Source organism: Dipteris shenzhenensis, chromosome 26, assembly GCF_047967505.1.
Source record: "Dipteris shenzhenensis isolate YYH24624 ecotype China chromosome 26, Dip_SZ_1.0, whole genome shotgun sequence".
Classification (NCBI taxonomy): Eukaryota; Viridiplantae; Streptophyta; class Polypodiopsida; order Gleicheniales; family Dipteridaceae; genus Dipteris; species Dipteris shenzhenensis.
Window position 1 is genome coordinate 41744294 of NC_141621.1, and position 7190 is coordinate 41751483.

Consider the following 7190-nt stretch of genomic DNA (forward strand, 5'->3'; position numbering starts at 1 on the left):
GTAACATGTAAGTGCATGGTGTCTTCAAGTCTAAAAGTTTCAAGATATGAGGATGCAAGTTGTAATACATTATTGCAATCCAAAGTCATACCCTCTCTCTCTCTCTCTCTCTCTCTCTCTCTCTCTCTCTCTCTCCCCTACATTGGAGTGGGGTCTTCTATTAGAGTATGGCAATCCTTTCTCTAATGTGCCAACCTGTATGCCACATAGGATAGACTTGTTGGATACTCTTTGTGTTGATGACGAGTGGGTTTGATGTGTGTCACATAGATCGTCCCTCCAAATAAGGGTGTTTACACACGGCCCACCGTGGGCATGCCCAAGGTTCATGGACGGGCAAGATTGCCCACCCATTGCCTGCCCACGGTGGAGATGCATTCAATGAACTTTGGGCGGGCTTGGGCCCCCATAGTGTGTAAACACTCTAACTGAAAGCTCTCTCTCACATATGGATCTCCCTTCGATATTAAAAGCGGTCAGATGTCTCTCTTTGTTTCTCTCTCTCGGGCTCTCCACAAATTTGAAGTTGGGCTGCACACCGCTCATTTGGAATCCTCGAATATACGCTTCAAGCTGCCACTTTCTACTTATAAGTTCAGTCTTCTACCACCCTTAACATCTTTGTGCTGTGCTAGGTGTCTGTGCTGTGCTAGGTATGGGTCTTCTCTCTACCTGCATCTGCATGGCCTTCCTCATCTGTTCCTTCTCTTCCACCCTTCTTGCTGCAGACCCTGATCCCCTCCTTGACTACTGTGTCGCTGATACCTCCTCCCCCTCTATGCTCCCCAATGGCTTCCCTTGTAAGAGCACAGCTTCTGTCTTTGATTCCGACTTCACGTCGGAATTGTTCCGTATGGGCGGAAACGTCTCCAACCCTCTTGGAATTGCCATCGCTGCTGCTCTCGGTGCTACCTTTCCTGCCCTTAACACTCAAGGCTTATCTCTAATCCGAATTGACTTCGCGAAAGACGGATTTGTTCCTCCTCATGTCCACCCACGAGCGTCGGAGGTGGTCCATGTCATCACCGGGGCTCAGTTGGTGGGCTTTATCGACACTAGTGGGAATCTCTTCAGCAAGACGCTCTACGCTGGAGATCTTTTCGTGTTTCCGCGCGGTCTCATCCACTACCAGCTCAGTGTGGGTGGCATTCCGTGTCTTTCTTTTTCCAGTCTTAACAGTCAAAATCCTGGACTTTCTCTTGTTGCCAGTGCTCTTTTCGCTTCCACTCCTGGAATCCCTGACGTTGTTCTAGAAAAGACATTCGCACTCACAGCCGACCAAGTAGAGGCAATCAAGAAGGCGTTTGGCTAGCTGTGAGAATTGTATTCTGTGAGGTGTCTTGTGCACAGTTATGGCTGTGACTTTTTTATGTAAATGTCTACTGTGTCTGATCACGAGTAGTCGTTGATGCGTTTTACGAAGGAAACCGGTTTTGGGTTTTTTTCCCAGTTCTGTCTCAAGAGAGCACTTATATAATTGGGTTGTTTGTCTTGCATTGCTGTCTCGAGGACGCAATGAAGGGCGTTGCATACTTCCTGGCCTAGCGTCGTGCCAGTGTCTCCTGTGGAAGGAGCAACGCGAGGCGTAAAATGTGCTTGTTTGTGAGCTGACGGGATGGCTCTCGTTGCGCGGATTTGAGGATAAGGCTCGTCAGCTGGCGTGTAATGGAAAATGTTTTGATACGACCCACAACGATTAATTGCGCCCTTCATCGTTTAAGATCTTTCTCGGTAACGAATTTTGGTCAAGATTTCGTTGGTCAAGATTTCGCACACGAAAATGACAAGCCGCCTCCCCCTAATCATTACGAAATGTCCTCATGTGACAACTGGAAAGTAGAGGTTCAAGAAATCATGGCTTGAGCACCCGTCGAGAGACGTCTTGGAATGCGTAATATCACGCCCATCATCATAAGAGCTTAGAAGAATCATCTCCCCCCAGCATTTCCCTTATGCAATCTCAGTATACTCCTAGTAGCAAACTCTCATAATAGTTCTTTGGCACTCTCGTGTGCATCATATTATGAGACCACGATAATTGTGTGTGTGTTGGAGTGTGCATGAGAGAACCTTCAACCCCATATTATGGGACCATTATGATTGTGTGTGTCGGGGCCCCTAACGTTCCCAAAAATAAAATCATTAATTAGTTGTGAAAGTGGGAGGATACAATGCTCGATTAATCCCAAAAATAAAATCATTAATTAGTTGCGAAAGTGGAAAAATGTGACGCTCAATTAACATAGGCAAATGGCTACCAATTAATGCATCGAGAAGGCTTAAAATAAGGGTGTACAAATTGAGAAGGCCCTAATTATAAATAAATAAATAAATAAATATTTATGTATGTATATATGTGTATACAGATGTGTGTGTGTGTGTGTGTGCATACATAGAGGCTCCTAACACTCCCAAAAATAAAATCCTCAATTAGTTGCGAAAGTGGGAGCATGTAATGCCCAATTAACATAGACAAACAACGACCAATTCACACAACGAGAAGGTTTCGAGATAAAGGTGCACATATTGAGAAGACCCTAAAAAATCCAAAAGCATGACGTCTGCCACTTTCAGCGTGTACATGATGGGGAGGGGGGGAAGAGGGAAGGAGACGAGAGAGAGAGAGAGAGAGAGAGAGAGAGAGAGAGAGAGAGAGAGAGGCAGAGACAGATACAGAGAGAGAGGTGAGGGGGAGGCTGTGAAGCATAGGTAGAGCGATGTGGCGAGAGAAAAAATCAATTAGGAATAGCATGAGTTAATTGGCTGTGGATAGTGGAGAGTGAGACAAATTAATTGAGCTGTGGGAGGCGAGCAAACGCACACGCGCATGCACACACACACACACACGTGCACGCACACAAACACACACTGATTATGTGCACATTATACCATGCTAGAGACCATCACCTTAGATCCTCTATAAGGCAATCTTCACACCATGTTTGCGATATCTTTAGTAATAATTCACATAAGGCCTCCTAGACAAAGGCCCTTCACCTTTGGTGCCTTTGGGATGGATCTCACCCTAAATTGAGACAAACTATGGGCAATATCTTCAAAATTTTACAAATATTTGTTAGGTGACACCTAACCCTATTAATAAACATAAGAACTAATGACCCCTAATTCAATAGAGCAATTTTTAAAACATGCTTGAATACATTGTAGCTCTAAGACTAAGACTAAAATTCTAGATTTGAGTCTTTTTCCACTCCAACAATGAAGCAAATCTAAAATACTTTCGAGAAGTATGTAAGTTCTCGACAATTCTTACTAAATGTGCCCGAGTAGACCCTAATATTAGCAAGAAACATTATATTACAATGTAGCCATTTTTAATACAGAAAGCTAAACAATGCTAGGCTTTTTAATATAGTATAATCAATATTCACTCTACCAGTGATTGAGATTATTTAATAGACCACCAATATTACCATCGATATTGCCCATTTGGTTAGTGTGGTAAAAATGCCAATCTTATCAATGTCGGTGGTCTTTGAAAAACATAGATCAATGGTGTTTGTAATTTTAAGGCTCATGTTTAAAGCAATGAGTTACTCTTTCCATACATCGAGTATGCAATATTAAAGAGAAAAATAGACCTGATGTAGAAGAGAAATGGTATCCATGCATCCAATATAGAACATCAAGCTTAGCTGAACAAGTCAACTAGTGAGTTTTCACGGAATATTCCATGTGGTAACATCATCTTCATCATCATCACCATCATAACTTCACTATCGAACATGGATCATCAAGCGGGCATGCAATGAGGCCCTTGTAGCAGGTGGTGCTAGACCTTGTAAGTATTAGTACATAGCAGTATATATACCCCCCCATTTTATTGTACATTGAAGGGGTAATGTAGAAATTATTAATTATATATTTTTTCTCAAATATGGAAATTATTACGTATATGTTTTCTCAAATATTTCCACTAAAATATTTTGAAAATAATTGTTGTAGTAATTTTGGGGGGTGAAGAATCAAGATGCTTGCTTATTTAGATGCATTGTGAGCTTCCACATAGCCTGTGGGTTGTTTGAACTAGTTACATTTGCGTAATGAGAACTTGTAGGTTTGATTCTCTTATGTGGACCTTTATTAGAGCAATACGTTATCAACCCCTTTACACCACTCATGGGGTGAGATTTAATGTAATCTCCATCTCCTAGAATATACTCTTCTTTATGTTCATTCCTTAGTTTTGATCAAAATAATGCATATACCATGTCATACGTGGCACCATCTTTCTCATGAGTGCTCTACAAAATTTAGTAGCACTTTACTTTATATGAATGCGCTATCTCTAGCCCTCCTTGGGATCATAGAGCATTTTATTTTGCCAAGAGCATGAAGGCAGAATTCAATTACTAAGCCTTATAGCATGAATACACAGACAGTTTACAATTCATACGAAAAGAACACCTTTTATTATTATGATAATGTGAGCCTCACCCTACAGGGTTAGTTGGCATTTACAAGTATGAAGAGAAGACTCTATTGCGGACCTTATGCAGCTGCGTCTTTGAGACATGCTATGGCTCATGGCTCTCTGGCTCATGGGCTCAACAAAGAGAAAAAGCCAATCGCCTTCATGCTAGATATACTAAGCAACACAGCAACATAGAGAAGTCAGCTGCCGCCTTTGATTTCGTATCCCTCCAGAAGGTGCTTGCTGTCAACCAAGAGACGTCCAAGACCAATCCCACCATCTCCCCTGGTGGAAGATCCTTCAGCAACACAAACCTTATTCTTCTCTCTCTTCTCTATCATGTCCTTCTGTTTTTTAGCACAAAACCTTTCGATGTGGCCTGGCTTACCACAATAGTAACATGAACATGCACTTGTCTTTTGGTTATCCTTTGCAAGGTAGACAATGTCACCAAAAAGATTCTCTTCCTGTTTCTCCTCACTCAGAAGCAATCCCACACAATCTATAAAATCTACCTTGTCATCTAGTCTTAGAATGTGAGTAGTCTCATAATATCGAGAGGGCAAGCTTTCCAGTAATATGGCTTTCTCGGAGCAACTGTTTCAACAATGCTTGCATACGGTTCAGGAACGTGGCCAGATCTTCATTGTCATTCATGCGCAAGTTGTAAAGTTGCTGCTTCAGGTTGGCTTTGGAATCGCACATTTTTACACCAAATAGAGTTTCAAGCATTGTCCAGTTCTTTGCTGCACTTTTCGTGACATCTAGGTGATAGAAATAGTCTTCATCTAACGCTCTTCCCATCAAGCCAATAGCCTTGTCATTTTCTTTCCTCCATGCATGCTTCTCAGCTTCTCTAGTCATGGGTTCTTTGTCAGTATCAAAAACAATACCCCACAGCCCTTTGTGCATGAACCATAATTTAGTGGACAACGGCGAGCTCGCGAAATTCGATCCAGTAAATCTCACAATCGGATCCCTCACTCTTTGTCTTCTTCGAATCCATTAATTTGTGGTAGAACACGCAGACAATCTTGGAAGCACACCTCAGCAGCACGTCTAGACAAATTCTTCCTCGTTGACACCGTTTTCTTCTAGGTCTTTTAATATCTTGTGGAACACAAGAGGTGTAGCTATTGCTCTCGTAATGGATCTCTTCAACATGCATGCAGAAAAAACTAAATCCTTTGATCAAACAGATAGGCGATCAAACCCGCTCTGATACCATTGAAGGCAGAATAGCCTAATAGCATGAATACACAGATAGCTTGCAATTCATACAAAAAGAACACCTTCTATTATTCTGACAATGCAGACTTGCACAACTTAATGGAATTGTCTGAGTGCATGTCATGCGGTTAGTGATCAATGCCTTGTTTCTCGTTGTTTGAAAGAAAACTCACCTTTTGCAAAAAGGGACTTAGAGTGGAGACATGGCAATGTTAACAAAATATAGTAGTTTCTCATTACATCCATGCATTTAGTATTCCTATGAAGAGTTTTCTACTCACATCACCATTACAGAGCTAGGTGTTTACATTGTAATCTAGTTCGCAATTGTACCTACTAAAAGGCTATACTTATGCTAATACATTGCTTTGTATTCCTACTATCTGAGTAGCTCATTTCCTTCATTCGACAACAACCAATAGACAAAATAAAGAGTGTCAATATTTTCCACATCAATCAAAACAACAATAATAATGCTGCACAACATTCTCTCATACCAGAATATCACACATCATCCATATATATCTCTACTTTCTCTTTGACATCTTTAGCTTGGATTCAAGATTATCAAAAATGGAATCAAGGACTTCTATAGGGTGGCTTCCTAATCTTCCCATTGAAAGGCTCAAAAGCAAAATGGGATTCCTTATGGCCTACTAGTGCCAACTCACCATGGCTGTCAATAGAATTCGCATTTAGGCACATGCCTTGGGGTTCTCCTTACTCAACTGCTTACTTGGGGAGGTTCCTTCCTTCTTATCCTAACTAAGGTCCAACATTTTTCCCAAAGTTAAATTTCACCATTCCCTAATTGTGTGAAACTTAGGGGGTAATCAATTGTTGGTGCCTCGAATGGTTTGGGTGGCACTACATGTGCACACCATGGCAAGATATTATCCATGAATGATTGGCTTCTAGTGGGCTAACTAGTCTATCGGCACATAGGTGTGTGCACACATCGGAGATGATGAGAGGAAGGCCTTTGCAAGACCACATGACCACAAGATCTTCAAGCCCTATGAAGGTATTTTTATCTTGGCAATTACAATGGGAAGCAATTTCCTAAGAAAGTTCAAAAAAGAAACCAAGAAATAATGGGTGAATGTGGGTTCAAACTTAAGGTTAAGAATATCCAATCAATCTTTGGGTTTGCACATACCTTAGCAATCGTGAGAGAATGGGTTTAAAGCCCAAGTGACCACAAATATACATTTGCCCCTTCACCATAGAGTTAAACAAGGATGACAAGAATCAAGGGTATTTCCATATGAAAATTCTAAATGGAAGTTTCGCCCTTGCTACACTCAATCATACCTATATGAAAAGTCTTTCCTATGCCACACTAGGCATACAAATATGAAAACTCTATATGTTCACATGATGCATGCGGAACAATGTGAAGACAAAGGAAGGAACAATCCCAAAAAGCAAAAGTAAGGGGCTCCATGATAAAACAAAAGATGTAGCTTTGTAAAGTACTAGCTATTGCTGTCAAAGATTTGTACTTTCCCTTTGTTCTTACTGA

The 7190-nt window shown here is 41.3% G+C and overlaps 1 pseudogene; it reads left to right on the forward strand.

The window, feature by feature from the left end:
* Positions 1 to 527: 527 nt before the first annotated feature.
* Positions 528 to 1449, forward strand: LOC147885091 (germin-like protein 1-1 pseudogene; annotated as a pseudogene).
* Positions 1450 to 7190: the final 5741 nt, after the last annotated feature.